Source organism: Pipistrellus hanaki, assembly GCF_964339955.1.
Source record: "Pipistrellus hanaki genome assembly, chromosome: 7".
Lineage (NCBI taxonomy): Eukaryota > Metazoa > Chordata > Mammalia > Chiroptera > Vespertilionidae > Pipistrellus > Pipistrellus hanaki.
This window is the reverse complement of record NC_140509.1, coordinates 28,639,330-28,658,968: the sequence shown is the minus strand read 5'-3', so window position 1 is coordinate 28,658,968 and position 19,639 is coordinate 28,639,330. Positions and strand designations below refer to the sequence as shown.

The 19,639-nt window shown below is 35.6% G+C and overlaps 1 protein-coding gene across 7 annotated transcripts in view; it reads right to left on the bottom strand.

The window, feature by feature from the left end:
• The window catches only part of ADGRB3 (adhesion G protein-coupled receptor B3), a 687,259-nt gene that overhangs the window by 332,693 nt on the left and 334,927 nt on the right, over nucleotides 1–19,639 (bottom strand). The gene's annotated exons all lie outside the window — the stretch shown is intronic.

Sequence of the window (19,639 nt, the reverse complement as noted above, 5' to 3'; positions counted from 1 at the left end):
AGGGAATCTCTAAAAACTATCACAATAGAAAAGCAAAATTAAAGAAACCATTAGGTTCCTCATAAGTGGATTTCATTCTAAAGAAACTTGTAATTTACACCCAGAAAGAATGAAAAAGGAAAAAATTAATATTAGTTGTATAAATATATTCCTGTACCACCGGCTGAGTTACAAATTAAATTGGTTATGCATTATTGTACTTTATTAAAGCACTTTTAAGCTATTTTACACATCCATTATCAGCATCAGATGGAATTTCATTTGGCCTGTAATCTATAATAATAAAAGTGTAATATGCAAATCGACTGAATGGCTATCTGGATGTCCTTCCAGATAAAACCGGGGCTGCAGCCGCAGGATGGAGGTAGCTGCCACGGCTGCAAAGGCCTACTTGCATTGGGTCTCCAGTTTGATATAATAAGCCTAAAAAGGGATTTTGTAACTAAATGGTGAAGGAAAGAGAGTACATAAATAAATTATTGATGCTAAGTCCTATTTTCGGATAACATCTCTATTTTAATTTCCTTGATTTTTAAACCATATAGTCTTTGTTGTCCAAAAATAACACAATTCAAGTGTCCTTAAGGTCCAAATCCTCCATTGCATACAGATGGTCACTACATTGCAGAACACTTTTTCTTAGGGGTCCTACTGTAAGCTCCATCCAATATGCAAAACTACGTTCATCTACTTCCAAACTCCTTCATTCTAACTTTAATTTTCTTGGTGTTAAAGGAAATTTATTTACCTCTGCTCTAAATCTGGTGAAGAGAAATGAAGGGGTTTTTTTGTTTGTTTTTTACTGTCACACAACTGGTTCCTCCTATTAAAAAATAAGAGATAAATTGTTGGGCCTTAAAATCTAATAATTCCTCTCTTTCCATATACATGAAAAGGAAAAAAAAAATAACAGAAAGAAGAAATAAAAAATGGAGAAGAAATAGTTTCTATCAACTATATATCATTTCATCCTGAATAAATTTTAGTCTAATAAATATAAAAATGTTATATTAAAATGTGCATCTCTCTCTCTTTATAAAATGCATTCGTTCTTCAAGTAGAGGTGCATTGGCTTTTTAATTATGATTATACAGCTTATACTGTACTTTTTAACACAGTCTAGATGAAAGAAATATAAAAATAAATTAGGATCACTTAAGTTTCTACAGATTCCTTTTAATTGAACATAAAGATACATAAAAACAAACATTTATTCATTAATTTTAGTAAGAATGCATTTTTAAAGATGATAGTTTTAATAAATCATTATAAAAAGGGATACTTCATAGATTCAAATGTTAGCCTTCAAATTATCAACATACGTGTTCTTTAAAATATGAAGTATTTAAAATTGTATATCTTTAATTTAAACACACTAGGAAGGTCCTTAAGAAGACACTGTGGTTTTTTATGACCCTACATTGATTAATCAGAAAACTATTTCCACACAACAAAAATGCTATAAAGAAGGCATTTATGTCCTGCTTCTTTCAGTCCCGTTACCACACACCTGGACCAATCCAATCCTCAATTCTTTCCCTTCTTGACCGAGTTTAATGGTTTGAAACCCTAAATTAAAATTTAGATGCATTGATATTATTTAGGGAACTGGGAAGCTCAAAGCTCATACATTAAGTGAGCACTACAGAGGTAAGATTATAAATGAATGTGTTAAACTACGTCAAAAGTAAATATGCACCAGCCTTGGCAAAGGGACCTGAATGCAAAGCACAAGTGCAAAGCTATATACTTTGGTTCTGTAATAATTTCTGCATTAAAACCCGTCGTTGTGGGAGTTTAGATGATAGAGCAGCTTTCCTCAAAACTGAGAAAATGCCTTTTTTATTTTTCTTGAATTTATTGGTGTGACAATGGCTCACAAAACCTACAGGTTTCAAGTGTACAACTCCAGAAAGCATCATCTGCACCCTGCACTGTGTGCTCATTGCCCCATCAAAGATTCTTTCCCTCCTCCTTTGCCCCTTTGCCTATAGCCACTTACCCCTCACCCCTGGGTATCACCACTGTTGCCTGGGTCTATGTGTATGTGTATAAATACATATATGCATATATACATGTATACATGTATACGTATGTTTTTGCTTAATCCCTTCACCTTCTTTTTATCCAATCACCACCTGGGCAGCTGTCTGTCTGTCCCCTGTATCCATGCCTCCGTTTTCATTTTTTTAAAAATATATATATATATTTTTAAATATATTTTATTGATTTTACACAGAGAGGAATTGAGAGGGACAGAGAGTTATTATAGAAACATCGATGAGAGAGAATCATCGATCAGCTGCCTCTTGCACACCCCCTACTGGGGATGTGCCCGCAACCAAGGTACATGCCCTTGATCGGAATCGAACCCGGGACCTTTCAGTCCGCAGGCCGACGCTCTATCCACTGAGCCAAACCGGTCCCGGCCCGTTTTCATTTTGTTCATCAGTTTATTTTGCTCATTAGATTCCACATACAAGTGAGATCATATGGTATTTGTCTTTTTCTAACTGGCTTATTTCACTTAGCACAATATTCTCCAGATTCTTCCCTGTTGTTATCAGTATCCTCAGTGGTATATGATTTAGCACTCTGGCGCAGTTTGATTTTTCCTAACGAATGTATACCAAATTTACTTGGCCTTACTGTAGTATTTTTTGCACTGACTAAAAAAGACAAATATAATGATTCAAGTAGAGGAAATAAAATCATCTCAGTTGTCTAACAGGAGATCAAAACTAGATACCACTGAAGAATGGTGGTTGCAAAAAGGGATATTGAACTTATATATATATATCAATTTGTGCAGCATAATATTTATGTTTTCATTTCTCTATGAAAAATCACCTTTTAGAATTCTAAAACAGTGGTTTATAGGAAACACTCAGACATTGAAACAGACAGATTTTTAGTTGTTCTCCTCTGCTCTGCCTTCCTCATTTACCCTGTTTACTTTCCCAAAAGGCTGAAATGAGCAACATGAAGGCGATAGAGAGAGATCCAGCTCACTAGAGAGCAGTATGCAGCCTTCACTTTCCAGGAAACAGACCACTAGGCAGGGGTGGCCGCAAGGACCTTGGTGCTGAGAGCACAGTGCGCCCTCTGTTCCATCTCCACCATCCCCATTACACAATGTGGGATCCCCTCAGCCCAGGAGTGCACACAGCGACTTAGATGGTCTCAGACTTAGAAATGTCCTTCCTATGAGGAGTTTACAGACTTATTTTAAGAGAAAAAAAAAGCAGGATTCTCTTAGTTTCAAAACTAAGGCAAATTACATAGTCAATAAAGTACCTATATGGCATAGCAAAGAAACTTTTTTCAACCTGTTACTTTTTAGTGACATAGTATATGTATTGAAACTTTAATTAACCATTTTGCATATTCCTTTCCAGAATCAAAATTTTAAAAAAGAACTTGCAAATGGTCTGTGAGTCATCAGCTCTAGATTCTATTGTACTCAGCCATTTCCATCAAGCCTGGGGGCCTTGGCACAGGTGGGCGTGTTTCTCTTTCCTGCTCATGGTCTTCTGCTATACTTCAGTGCTCTCTATGGGGGACTCCATCCGCTTCCTCTCGGGCATTCCTCACATGCAGTCGTGCTCACACAGGTGGTACATGCACTCCGTACACAGGGCTCTGTTCAGCTGAACTGTCTCAACTGGACTGGTCAACTATAACTCACAGGCCAAATCTGTCCTACCAGCTATTTTTGTTTGGTCTGCAAGCTAAAAGTGACTTCCACATTCCTAAAAGGTTGAAAACAAACGTTTAAGAACACTATTTCTTGGCACGTGAAAATTAAATGAAATCCAATTCCCAGTGTCTAAAATACATCAGAACACAGACACCCCCATTCATTTACATGTCCTCTAGGGCTGCTTTCATGCAACAGGGGCAGAGTTGGATAGTGACAGCGCAGACTGCATGGCACACAAATCCTAAAGTAGTTACTGTCTGGACCTTCACAGGAAAAGTTTGTCCACCGCTGTTCTAGATATATTTTGGAGAAGGCACCTTTAAATATTACCTTTTCCTTTAAAAAGAAATACATTCCAAAGGCATCTTAGTTTGTGCACATTTTCTGTTATCTATTGAATGTTCTTTCTGACTTTTTCTTGATGCTACTGAGAAGAAAGTGAGAGAAGTTTAAACAGATCATGCCTATTTTTTTCAGTTTTTTAAAAAGAGTATGTTTAGTGGATTTTAAAAACAGGCATTGATAAACACTCATCTTCTCTACAAAATGTACTTTATGATTTAACATAAATATAAAATAACTCCTAACATAAATATAAAATAAATGTGAAATGGGACTCACTTTTGCATGTATATCTGAACAGTAAAAACAAATCAATATATGAAATGTTTAGGAAACAAATTCTTCCTTTTCTCCTAACCAGTGAAATTGAGAAGAACAGAGATCCTACAGAGGAAGGAGCACTAAAGGATGGATAATTAACCTGAAACTTGTATAATTTTATTAACCAATGTCACCCCCAATAAATTCAATAAGAGTTACAAATAGGAGAGCTTTTATATATGCAGCATGACTGACTCTCTTTTCATGTGCCTGTTATGGTTCTGCTACTTAAGGGTGTTGAAACTTTCCTAGAGAAATAAGTCTGGAAATTATGAGGAGTTAGGCACCAATCAGGCAAGAAAGAATAGCTTCCCAAGAGAGCAAATCACCCATTTCCAGAGGAGTAATGCAATGGCAAGTGAAAATAGCAAGGAGAAAAGAGATCATTGTGGAAAGTCACTCTTCCCACAAACCTCGGTTGAGCCCTAAGAGAGTTCCAAGCACTGTTCTATCACTGAGGATTTAGCAAGTGAGAAAGAGACACAGATGTTTCACTCTTAAAAGAGCTCATACTCTCAAGGGAACACACAACTTTTAAGGAACAAACAATGCAGATGGCATGAAAGAGAAAACTTATGGGAGAGAGCATGGTTGGTTGTGAGGAAAGCCTTTCTTAAGAGGTTTAACTGGGCTGAGGGTGGATGACTGTATATGAGCCATGGGAAGAGGAAACTGCCTGGCCTGGGAAAGGTCTGTGCAGTTCCAGAAGTGTCAGAACATTCTTAACAATGCTTGTTTAGAGTAGGAGAGGAGACTGAACATTATACTGTAGGCTGATAGCTGGTCATCTGGAGCATGGTGAAAGTTAGAACTTGGAGATGCAAACTGGATGCCTTCTAATTAGAAGTAATAGTTGATCAAGTAGACATGGATATGTTCTCCTGAAGAGAGAATACAATGGACAGATTCATTTATTCAACAAATATTAATTGAGCATCTATTACATGTCAGACACCATTCTGAGCACTATAAATACATCAGTGACCAAAACAGAGAAAATCCCTGCTCTCAATGGATTGGCATGGAATCTGGAGAGAGATGGACAAGGAATAAATAAACACAACCAGATGCCAGTAATTCAAAATGATATGATAGAGAATGATGTTGGACGTGAGAAACTTCGAGAGAGCTTCTTTGGTAAGCTGGCATTTGTGCAGACACCTGAACAAGTGAGATGGAGAGCTTTGCAGGTAATGAGAAAATAGCAGAGAAAGCTGTGGAATGTAGTATAGGAAAGGCTCCCTTTTAGAGGATTAAGAGAAATAAACAGGGAAAACCATAAAAATAAATGGAAGAGAGGGAGGGAGGGAGGGAGAGAGAGGGAAGGAGGGAAAAAAAAAAAGAGAGAGAGAGAGAGAGAGAGAGAGAGAGAGAGAGAGAGAACACAATAGTAAACTAACTCAGGAACAAGAGTGGCTTTATAAGGAGACAAAGGCTTTATAAGTTTTAGAAAAGGGATGTTGGTCTAAAACTGTGAAAACCATACTTTAACATTAGTTGCAGGCATGCTGCTGTATTATAGATGTTGGGAAACTTTTTCTATAAAGGATCAAAAAGTAAATGTTTTCATCTTTGTAGGCCATCAGGCCTGTTGCAACTATCCAACTCTACTTGTAGGATGTGAAAGCAGCCATAATGAATATCACCCATGAAAATATGGTATTTAATCATAATTAAAGTATCTTATATGACCAGCATTGTTTCTGCAGTCGCATTATACTGTTCATGACTGTATTGTTTGCTGATCCTGATCAAGATGCGTGAGTTTGGGGTTTTTTCCAGAGCTTTTCCTAACAAGACCATTCTTTTTTATTATTATTCTTGAATTTCTGCTACATTATTTCTTCCTTAGCTTGGTCTGTTCTCCACTGCCCCATCTAAAGAATTTCAACTTTCTACCATTACAATCTATTATATAATCCTATTTCTCTTCTTTATGGTCCTATTTACAGTTAAAGTTTGTCCAATTTATGTGGATTGCCTCCCACACTAGCCTATATGTGCCTATTTACTGTTGTATGATAGAAACCTAACATGTGATAATGTTTGACAATACACTATATATATATATATATATATATATATATATATATATATATATATATATTCATTACATATGTATATTTATATGTAATGAATGGGTTTTACCAAAGGCTTAGTAGGGGGCATTGGGATTTAATGTGATAACTATGGGCCCTGGAGACAGATATAGGTTTCCAATTACTTTGTGATCTTTGGCAAGTCATTTAATTGCTCTTCAGTTTGACCATCTGTAAAAATCAATAGCCTTTCTTGATGATTAAGCCAAAGGCAGCTAATTCATTCCCTATGCACAGCAAGGCATAAATATGCCAATTCCCATTTATTCTTCACCTTCACCATTCTCTGCCTTGTATGAAATACAAAATCCAAAAAAATAAAAAGCTCTGCCTGAGCGGTGTTGTCCAGTGGTTGGGGGTCCAACCATGAACCAAGAGGTCACTGGTTCCATTCCAGGTCAAGGCAAATGTCCAGGCTGCAGGCTCAATCTCTAGTTGGGAGTGTGCAAGAGGCAGCTGATCAATATATTTCTCTCTCATCAATATTTCTATCTATCTCTAAAAATCAATAAAACATACTTTAAAGAAGTTCTTAGATAGAAAAAGATTACAACCGAGTGATAAAATACCCATTTCACACAAATATTTTAAGTACAGGTAGAATGGGTATCAGAACCTTTCTTCTGAACTCGAAAACTGTCTACCTTAACTGTCAATTAAATATCTTCAGGCATCTCAAAGGTAGCACAGTCAAAGCTTAACTCTTGATTTCCATTCATCATCATATTCTTTCCTTATTCAGTCTTTCACATCTCTGTGGAGGGTACCTCCATCCATCCTTTTCTCAAGACAGAAAATAGTAAGTTATCCTTGACATTTCCATATGCTCAACCCCGGAACCTAGTTCCTCACTGTGCTTGTTCTTTCCCTTCCAAAATGCAACTTTAGGTTGTTTCCTTATCTCTCTACCTTGACTGCCACACAATTGCCCATCAAATCTTGCCTAAATTAGAACAACTCACTATATTCACTACTTCCACTCTCGCCCCTTTGCTAGTGGCTCTCTGCATGGCAGTGAGTTATTTGTAAAGCAGAGTGGAATCCTGTCACCCCTCAGCGATTTCCTGTTACATTTGTATGAGATTAACAACCCCTTCTAGGGTCTCCACCACCTGGTCCTTGACTGCTTCAGTGTTAGCTCCTGACTTTTCCCACTGACAACTGCTCTCCAGGCACACACTCATTTCATTCCAACTCCTCCCTTGGCAAATTCTTACTCAATCATTAGATTATGGCTTAAATGCCCAGGAGATGGTTCCAGCACCTAGCAACCATTGCCCTCATATCTAAGTTAGGAATTGAGGTTAGTCTTTCTTTTCATATCATTTGGCATGATTTAAATTTAAATAGATAGATAGATAGAGATAGAGATATAGTACTATATGTATATATCTCTCTATATATTTATTTTTCTATATGTATTTTTGTTTCTAAAGTTATTTTTTCTTATATTGCATATAATACAAAGTACATGTTCATTCACTTTTAGAACCTTGATATCTTTCCCATCAGAGTATAACCTCCATAATGGACAGATTCAGGCATGTTTGGCTTATCTTTTTGTGACCAAAGGATAACTGGTACCTGGCAAACACTTAATAAATATTGATTTAATATAAGTAAGGGAGGAAGAACTGAAGAATAGGAGACTAATTTTAATTTGGGAGGGGGAACTGGGCGCAAGGTTAAGTACATGATTCTAAGTTAATGGAACTAAGAACAAGGAGGTGATTTCAAGTTGTAGAATTTTAGCCACTTTATCTTACCAAAAAAAGCAGGGGCCCTTATGCCCTTTCCAAAAGAGAGAGGATTAAAGTTAGAGATATGTGCTTCAACAAATGCAGTTTTTTGAAGAAAGAGAAAGTACAGACAACAGTGATAGAGATACTATTTCCTGAGCACCTAAGTGCCTGCATGGGTGCACTCCCTCATTTGATTACAGAACACCTGAGAAAACAAAACATCATAGGACAGTTTTGGATCATGTGCAAAAATAATCTTTAGATCCCAATGCCATTTTAGTAGAGACTCATGACTTTATGGCTGGAATATCAACACAGTAAAGGATGACTGTTGACAATTATTGCTACTTGATATAGAGATATTTGTGAATTTAATTTCTTTAACATCACATTCAGAGAAGCTTGGTCTCTGGATCACCCCACCAAATAAACAAAAAATACCTATAAACAAACAATAATTCACTCTTCCTCCCCCCACACATGCAAGCACAAACACATAAAAACACACACTCTAAGATTAAATTGAGTGTCCTATTTCATTACAATAATTTATATGTAGTTAAAAAGGGCATACCAAATCAGTAACAATTTTGTCACCTAGGTAGTCTAAATTATATTACACAATAATATATTTACTTTTCTGGTAAGAAATTGGTACTTAAAAAATGACATTCCATATTTCTAACATACTATGGCATTTTTGAAATAGCCTGATTATTTTTTTTTTTAGAATTTTAAAGATGATAGAGGTTATCCTTTTTAGTAAGACTATTATTAAATTTTAGAGAAAGTAAGAAAAAACTGAAGGAATTAGGAAAAATTAAAATAGAGTTAATCAGGCAATGAGTTTGGGGAAAGAAAAGGGAGATTGCCTAGAAAAAAAAAGAAGGGAGAAGTTAAGACTCTCAAATAAGAGGCAGATTCTTCCAAAAAAAGAAGGTTCATATTTCAAAAAGTAACAAAGCAGCTCACATAGACACTGATGTTGATTATTAAGAAATTTTGCAGTGGCAAAAAAAAAAATTTAGTATCTTAGTCTCAATTATATCCCTCTGTGTTCCTACTGTATTTAGAATCCTATTAATAATTTTAATATACCAGCTGTTATTTGATTTCAAAATATGTATATTGGATATATAACCTATTACCCAGTATAAATCATTCCCTTATGAACTATTCAGTCCCCATATGTATAATATTCTATTTTGTAGTGATCAGTTAAACCTTGAATAAAATACTGTTCAGCATGTAAGTCATATGTCCTTTAAATCTTATTATTGGATTTTTAATTTAACTTTTATTAAAATGTATATTCTTTGATGTAACATGAAATAAAACCCACTAATTTCCCCCTAAGCCCATAGCATGAATTTTAAAACAACTGTATCCATCTATAATAATAGCATTGCAGGTTTGAACACTGATAAATATTTTAGAACACACACACACACACAGGCACACATGCATCTGCTCCCTCATATTCATAAGGCACAGACTGAAATAGAGGATCAAATGAAAGAAAACACATTAAATTAGCCACAGCAATACCTACTTATATTTCTTAAGTTGAAACTCTTCATGTAACAAATTTTAGTAGGTAATAAAAGCAGAAAAATACTTTTGTTCAAAAGACATTATCTAAGAACAAAAGAGAACAAACTTATTTATTAATTCAGGGGATATAGTAATAGTACAGAATTATTTGATGCCTCTATAGAGATAACTGCTATAATTTTGCAGACTACAGGTGATAGATTGCATGTTAAGGAGCAGAAATTATAAAATTAAAGTTGAAAAGATTCCTTTGTATGAACCATTAACGGGATCTAGGATCTGACTAGTGACAAATAAATACATGTAGGAGAGGAGTAGTTTCTTAAGATAGCAAAGTGCAAATAAAATTGACATGTTTACAGGGTTTTAGTGTAATTGTACCACATAAGAAAACTGTTTAGAAACTCATTTTAAAATATAAAGACATGCCCGACTGGCATGGCTCAGTGGCTGAGCATCCACTTATGAACCAGGAGGTCACAGTTCGATTCCTGGTCAGGGCACATGCCCGGGTTTCAGGCTTGCTCCCAAGTAGGGGGTATTCAGAAGGCACCTGATCAATGATTTTCTCTCATCACCGATGTTTCTTTCTCTCTTTCCCTTTCCCTTCCTCTCTAAAATAAATAAAAAATATATTTAGAAAACAAAGAAGCATACAGACACATCGCAAGTGGTGTTTGTGTCTCTATGGTTCTTTGTTTTCTAGATATATTTCTAGATTCAGTTATATTATCTGCCTAGAAATCCAAGCTCCTGGTCTACTTTCTGTAAAAAACAACAAGTTTACTATTGAGAGTTGAGTAAAATACAATACAAACAGCCAAGGCTATTAAATTTAGATAGGAACTTTAGAAGCTCCCTAGAGGGGCAGACTGTGGCTACGGGGCACTGTGTGACCTGACCGATATCACACACCTGATCAGTAGCACAGTTCATATTTGGCCCTACACGTGTCCACTGCCAATTGCTGAGGGCCTATTATATGCCATGTAGTAAATGCACATCTATCTTTCATCTTTACAATAACTCCTCAGGGAAGATATTATAATCTCTACTTCAGAAAGGAGAAAACTGAGGGCTTTAGAGATAAAATAACGTGCAGAAGGTCACTCAGTTGTAGCATAGCCAAGGTTTGCAGCCCAATCTAGCTCTAACGCCAGCACGTTTTCCTAGACACAAAACAGCATCCCTGCTTGCATCCACACAAAGGGCTCCGATCTTTCATCTGAGCCACATTTTTTTCAGTTGTCACATTCAGTGAAGGAAGCAATGGAGATGAGGAATAATTTAGCACAGAAACCTTGCTATTACCCAATTAAAGAAAATAGAAAAAAAATTGAAAGGGAACTAGTGCCTCCCCGCCGCATCCACCCACCCCCTTCATTGGTTATTGTTACAGAGGCAGGCCACTATTGCCATAGAGATAAGCAAGCATTGCAATAGAGACAGTTAAAATGAAATTGTTTTTCATATTCACACCAAGTCACAGCAATATCCTTCCAATTGGGTTGAACAGCAAAATCAGAAAGAAGGCATGTGCCAGGCAGATTTCAGTAATTTCAATTCCTTATTGCATAAACCAATAGAGACCAGCGACATTCTTTTATAATACTCAAATTTTGCTTTTTCACAGGCTTTAGATTTCACTTCTCTCTTCTGTGCAATAAATGCGAGTCTACCAGATTCTGAAGGAATGGGTCTCCAACAGAAGAATGAAATCGTGCTGTGAAGACTGATTCCCACATCTTTCAGCCCCAGGGAACTGAGAGGCCTTTTAAATCCCCATCTGGCTCCTGTGCGAATCCCACCTCTGAAAAGCCTTTCCCTAGTTGGAGTCCTCCTCCAGATGCTTTGAGCTGAGGCAAAACACTGGTCCCTTTATACCTCTTCTCAGACTCCCTGGGGCACAGAAGTCAGGAGTAACTTCTTTGCAGACACTGATGCTCTTTTTAGAGAATAATTAAAGGAAAATTCAACCCAGATGTTGGTGGTTAGGTGTATGTGTGAACAAGAGAGAAACCCAATAATTTTTTGTCTGTATTTTCACCAGAAATCTTAATTTTGAAATTGTGGGGTGTTTTTTTTTTTGGTGTTTTGTTTTGTTTTTATTACTGATTTTTATTGATATCAGAGAGAGAAGGAGAGAGAGAAACATTGATCAGTTGCCTTCTGTAGGTGCCCTGATCTGGGACCTAATATACAACCTAGGTAAGTTCCCTGACCGGGAATTGAACTAGCAACCTTTAGGTGCACAGGATGATGCTCAACCAACCAAGCCACTCTGGCCAGGTGAAATTGTGGGGTTTTTTTTTTTTGTGTGTGTGTGTGTTTTTTAATATATATATTTCAGGAAAGCTTGCACAATCCATGTCCGATATACCAAGCTGTTCCACTAAAATGTGTATGCTCACCACCTCCATTATATACATTTTGTTCTTTAGGCCTTGAACTTTTTCCCCAAAGATATGCATAGCGATGGCAGAAATCAACTTTTCCTCTGCCTTTCCTGTTCATGCTCCAATGATGTTGAGCATCACTGTGCATACTAGACATTGCACATTTCCAACTGAACTTTGTGTGACCTCATTTGGTTTTTCAGACCACAAGCATTTTCCCAGTAAATATAAACATTCATAAGAAATAATAGGCCAAATAATAGGCCTCGGTGATTTGGTCTTTACCTAGGTATTCTCCAGGAGACAGTTGCTAAAGAGATGAAGACTAAATGAATAACATAAGTTCATAAAAATTTCAGTGGCTAGATATGTTTTAAAGATCCACTATAGAAATAATTCAGGCACTCTTATTTAAAATGTGTATGATTATCCAGAAAAACAATTTTATTTTTTAAAAATAAAGTAGATATAAATGAAAAATATGACTACAAATAAAAATAAAGGTCAGAAGTCATTCTCCCTTGATGTAGAAATACAAAATATGTTAGTAAGATTTCTATGGAATCTTATAAAAAATAATAGTGAAGTTTTTTGTTTTTTGTTTTAACAGAAGTAGGTTAGAATGTGGTTGGCTGAGCAAGATAATATAACAAATCTTTAACTGGCAATTATTAAGATGCAACAGGGAAAAAATGCATCCTCTCTGAATGGGAAGCACTGATGTAGGACAAATTGTGTGGATGGCCTGAACACTGACAAAGGTTGTTAGGAGTAGTAAATAGTATCCTAAATATTCGTTATTCCATTCTTGAAGCTCCATGGCTTTATAGATAGAATAAGAAACACAAAAATGGTAGGGAAGTAGGGTTTGTTTCACCTGTTAACTGGCAGCTCAATCTCAGTTACAGCTTTAAATAGTCATTTTAACGAACCCTTTCATTCCAGCTTTTGTGCAATAACTCAGTGGACTGAGGACAGAATGCTGATGGCTTCAAAGGATAACATTCCTTAACTGCAAGTGCAAGGATTTGTGTTGGGTTCAGGAAAAGGAATATTAAAAAAACAAAAAACAAAAAAACAACACAAAACAGTATGGTGACTCTAGTTAATAATACTGAATTGTATATTTGAAAGTTTTCAAGAGAGTAGATCTTAAAATGTAACTATATGTGGTGATGAATGTTAACTAATCTAATAGTGGTGATCATATATCAAGTCATTATGGTGCACATCTAAAATTAATACAATATGTATGTTATATAGCAATGCAATTAAAAAAAAAGAGAGAAGATACAACAAGCAACTTGATTTAGAGACATTTAAATGATCACCAAAGTATGTTTATGACATTAGTTTACAGTATACAGATTTGGAAAGAAATCTGTCTTATTTTTGTAGTTGGGTTCTTGACAATGTAGCGTGGAAAGAACCTTGAACCTTCTCTCTTTTCACACCCCACTTCTAACCATTAGTAAAGTCTGTCAGATGAATCATTTATAAACCTCCAGCATCTGACCACTTCTCACTATTTCCACTGGCATCTGGTCCAAACCACTGAGCTCCCTCATCCTGCCTATTGCAATCAATACACCACCAGTCTCTCTATATCCAGCCATACCCCCAATGGTTTACTAGTTTCCACTCCATAGTTATAATGGTCCTTGTAGGACATAAATCAGATCAGGCCATTCTTCTGCTCAAACCTTCAGTGGTTTTGCATCTCATCCAGATTTAGTCAAAAGCCCAGTGCCATCCACAGTGTGGACTCCCTTTCCTTTCAGATCTGTCTCCTTCCATAGTCCCTGCCTCAGCCACACCAGCACCACTGGCCTTCTTTAGTACCTCCAATAGATCAAGCATGAGGATGCATCATGGCTCTCGTATTTATTGTACCTTCAGCTGGAAATGTTCTGTCCCCACATATCACAGTGTCTCACCCTCTCTGGGCATTCAGGTACATATTCAAACACCACTTCTCTAATGAGAGCCTCCCATGACCATCAACCTAAGAAGACTCTCTCCTCTATTCACTCCAACCCCTCACCTGGGTGGATGGCTTTGTTTCATTTCGTATCACTTATAACCACTGGGCATGCTAAGTGGCACTTGTTTGACATCTGTCTCTGCTACAGAAGAGGTTTCATATGAGCAAACAGTTTTGTCCAATTTGTTCACTGAAAATTCTCAGTACTCAGTACCTAGAACAGAACCTGACATGTATTTATGGAATGAATGTCTAATATCCGCTAAAGCTGATTAAATCTATTATACTGACGCTAGGGAGCCCCCAAAATGAATGGGAGTCCTCAGCTGGGTGGAAGGGAGACCACACTCTCTGAGGTGCATGTCTTGCTTGCCACTAGAAGAGTCTAAAAGGCCCTTCACAGCCAACCTCTTCAGCGCCTCCACCCCTAACCATTTGGAAAAAGTGGGTCACAGAAAATGCATTGAGAAATCCCTAGTAAGTCAGCAATATGAACTCATAATGTGGCATATCATTCCAAGTCATAGTTTAAACCTATGATTGAACTATTTATTTTCTCAAGGGAACCAGTATGTTAGTATCGGGTCTAGTAATAATTAATGTCGTTTTTAACATTCGTTTAAAATCTTGCTTGGCGTTGACTTGTATTGACATAAACTTCAAACACGTGGTATCTACAGAACGTGTGAAGTGCAATTAACAAGTTTTGCTTGAAAAAGTTTGTGTTTGGTTTGGTTTTTGTTGCAGAACTAGGGCTAAGAAGATGGCGGATGAAGAGCATATTCGGCACTGCATGCTTTACGAGTTCCAATTAGGAAGAAAAGCAAGTGAGGCTGCAAAAAACATCTGTAGTGCTCTTGGTCAAGATGCAGTTAGCGCCAGAAAATGCCAGCGTTGGTTTGAGAAATTTCGCGAGGGAAATTTTTCGTTAGATGACAAGAGTGGTCGAGGCCGTGTGTCCAATTTTGATCAAGAAACTCTTCAAGCTCTTTTGGTGCAAAATCCTCAAATTACCCAACAAGAGCTTGCGACAACTTTAAATTTTTCACAAAAAACAATTTCCAATCAATTGCGTGCACTTGGCAAAGTCCAAAAGTTTGGAAAATGGGTTCCTCATGAGTTGACCGACAACAACCGTAATCAAAGAGTCACAATTTGCAGTTCGCTCCTCTCTCGTCAAAACCGTTTGCCGTTTTTAGAGCAAATTGTTACCAGAGATGAAGAATGGGTGCTGTATGTTAATTTGAAAAGGCGGCCTCAATGGTTGGACAAAAATGAGGCTCCGCAGCCCACGCCAAAACCTGACTTGCATGCGAAAAAAGTGATGTTGTGTGTTTGGTGGAATTTTAAAGGAATTCTTTATTATGAACTTTTACCATCTACCCAAACCATTACAAGTGCAGTGTATAGTGCCCAATTGGAAAGGTTAGCCCAAGCTTTAAGAGAAAAAGAACCCGCGCTGATTAATCGGAAGGGCGTAATTCTTCACCACGATAACGCACGACCGCATACTGCAAGAATCACTGCTGAAAAACTGCGCCAGTTGGAATGGGAAGTTCTCCCTCAACCTGCATATTGTCCTGATATTGCCCCTTCCGATTACCATTTGTTTCGTTCTTTGCAAAACTTTCTTCTTGGAAAACAATTTAATAATGAAGAATGCCTCAAAAATGCATTGACCGAATTTTTTGCATCAAAATCACAAGAATTTTACAACAGAGGGATTAAAATGCTTCCTGAGCATTGGGCACAAGTAGTAGAAAACAACGGCAACTATATTGTTGATTAAATTTTGTTGTATTGTTTAAATAAATTAGATTTAAAAAAGTATTAGAAAACGACATTAATTATTACTAGACCTAATAGCTTCAAAAGAAAAAGAAAAAAAAAACAACACACCATACAGGTATTTTTAGTTTTTTCTCTCTGAGCTACAGAAAAACACACCACTTACTTCATGTATCTAGCAAGAAAGAGTGGTAGAAAGCCAGAAGGTGAGGGTAGAATTAGACATTTTCATACTCAACTCTAGCTAGGAACTGTCAGGTGCTAGAGATAAGGAATAAACAAAAATAGACGTTGAATTGCGTACTTCTCAGGTTCAGTGTCAACTGACTATAAGTGTCCTATCTCTAGAGAAAGGAAGTTAAAGAAGTGAGGATGTGTTTGTGATAAAAGTCAGCAGCAACAGAAAGTTAAATAAGCCAAGAAAGAGAAACCACTTTATTTTGATAATTACATCATCAGATTGAAGTTCTGTTTCTCAATTGAAGAGCAAGATATTCTACCACAGAAATTATTAAATTTACCAGTGAGTATAAGAAATAACAAAGACTTGATATTTATGAGACAGTGTTGTAGAGAGAAAGATGTTAAATTGTATTATGCCATTCTTCAGATTAAATTTTGATTCAATTTCAGAAAAAAAATCAAGTATGAATGTTCATTCTGAAAAACCCAGGATTTTATATTTCTATATCAAGAATAGGTAGTGATATTTAACTTGGCAAAGAAAAATGTCTCAACTTTAATGTTTTTAAGGCACTGGCCTTATTGGATTACTGGAGAGTAACTGAAACTATACTTTTCAGAATCTTTTATCTCTTAGGGTTTATATATAGAAACTACTTCTGAAATTCTCTACAGCTAAGAATTATAACATTTTGTATTTGAGATATTGTTAGACTAAAAGTGTTCCCTTTTAATCTGATATTATTAACTTTGAATAGTCCCTAAAGAAAGTTGTAAAATAGTAATTTGTGATTCTACAGCATTGATTCATCTGTGCAAAGGAAATCCTTGGAGATAATTGTATTGGATTGTTAAGGTTGTGATCCATTGAAACCACATAAAGAATCATGTCTGCACTTTTCCTGGAGAAGTATCATTATGTCATCAACAGTCATATAAGACTTTGCTTAATGTTAATACTCTGAACGATTAATAGAAGTAGCATAATCATTCTGAAATGTTCTCTCCTATTAATTACATGACAATGATTTTATGTTGTCTTGTTCTGAAACTCTTTATACATACTCTTTCTGATTGTACTTACTCTGACTCTTTAGGCAACACCTTACATCTTTTAGACTGTTGTTATTGTCCTAAGAGTAGAGAAAAAAATTTTTTTTCAACTATAACTTTTACAAAGTCAATTACCAAGTATATATTATAAATTTCTCTTCTCTACAGAAGCTCAAGACCTCATTTTATTTTTTCACTTGAGGGTTACACATGAATCTAAATATTAATATGTAAAAGATATGCTCAAATGTTCATTAAATAAATATAATCTCAATTCCTCTCTCCTGTCATATACCTCAGTCAGTTATGGAATGTTGCCATTTCTGCTATCAGACAATCTCAAATTCATAACCACATTTTGGTTACTATTTCTACTACCAGTAATTCAAGTCTTCATTTTCTCCTATATTGATTATGGTACCAAGCCTTCTAGTGTTCACATTTATACAAATTCTCTTTCTGCTCTAACACATTACTCACCAAAGCACCACCCTCATCAAGTCAAGCTTTAGTAGCTCCCATTGTCTTTAGCACCATCCTACACCTCTTAGATTTTATTTCACCTTACTTCCATACATATATGCTTTTATCAAAATAGGCCATTTATAACCTACACACAACCTCAACTTTCACCTCTCTATACTGGTTTGTTTTTTTTTTTTTTTTTTTTTTTTTTTTTTTTTTTTTGCTAAAGAATGTTCTGGAACATAGCCACCTCTTTGCTATTCATGCTCCTTCATGTGGATGATCCAGTCATTGTCAATGATCCAGTCTACCTTCCAAAGTCAACACTAAGTGGTTCCCTCCTACGTTTTCCTAGATCTTTTCACAGAACACTATCTCTTAGAATGAGTCTCTTAACATTTGTTTTTTTATGACACATACCAAGAGTACTTGGTATTTTATTTTCCTATTTCTTTTGTTTAAGTCCACAAATAGATTGCAATCTCATGTTAAGATTATTCATTTATTTTTAATGACCTGAATCACTTAAGGAAATAGTAAGATATAAGACATTTTTTAAAAAATGAAACATAGATAGTAGATTAGTAACATGTGACACATCACTGATGTTCCTTGAATTCAGTTTGATGAGTACAATTATACTAGTAGTTCCAAGTTTAAAATTAAAACAATTTCTAAAGAACAGGCTATTCTTCCTTATAAATAAATCAAATATAAATTCCTACATGAAGTTTTTATGCAAAATAGATGGACTAAAAATGTAATGAAAAACTATAAAACACTCTGCTGCAGCCTTAGACAAATCTTCAGAACAATGAAAATGCATGAATCATGGGAGATCTCACACATTCTAGTCCAGCTTTGGAAGTGAATACAGCTGGGCCTCAAATTATTTACCTTTTTCCATTCAGTCCTTCATCCTCTTTGTATCTAAAAAAAACCTAACTTTTATCCTTTAATTACATTTTATACTATAATAGACATAGAAATGATAACAAAAGGTACAATTTCAAGAGTGTGGTCAGCAGAGAACAGAGGACATGAAGGTTGAAATATGGGAGGTTTAATTTGTGAATGGGGAGTTTCCAGAAGGCTTTTTAGAAAGGAGTTTCAGGAAAGTGATGAGAAAAATGCTGAACTGCAAGAGACTGAAGAGAAAATGTTTGGAGAGAAAGTATAGAAAGCAAGTTTTAAACAAATCTTTAAAGAATATTTTCAGTGAAGATAACTAATTTTAAGTAATACTAAGATTTGGTCTTCCTGACTTACTTGATAATAAAAATGTTTTTAAAAAATTCACACTTTTTACTGAGAAAAAACCACTTATACAGAATATTTAGAACATTTAGAATATAATTTTATAATAATCTGAGGCATATTGAAAGTTGAAATCTCTCTGAAGTATATCAGTTTTCATATTCATTCATTAATTCATTTAAGCAGTAATTATATTAGCTATTAGTAGAGTGATTAGTCTTTAGTAAATGCTCATTAACTTTCATTTATTATAATTATTATGTGTCTATTTTGAATTTCATATTCACATATGAATATGAAATATAAGTATCCTATTTAAGATAAATTATTTTACAAATGCATTAGCTTGTTTAATATCTTTGTTCACAACAGCATTTCTTCCAAATCTTGTGTTAAACATTTTGAGATCATAAGTCTTTTGAAAAGTTGATCACAGCTATGGACCTGCTCCCTCCAAAAATGAACATGTATGCATATATACCAGACTGTTCAGATTGTTAGCATGCAAGAATATTTTATCTATTAAAAGCTGGGACAGGTAGGGATACTTTTTAATTTAAAAAGCTTCAAAACTTTTTACTTGAACCGTTTTGAAGATGTCTTTCCAAAATATGTCACTTATTTTCCTGCCATATTATTTAGATTATAGAAACTATCATCTTGATGAATAAAGGCCATGTCTTTTAGACTTAAAGTATTGTCCTTTGGCCCTGTGTGGTGGGCTAAGTTGGTTGGAGAGCTGTCCCATACAC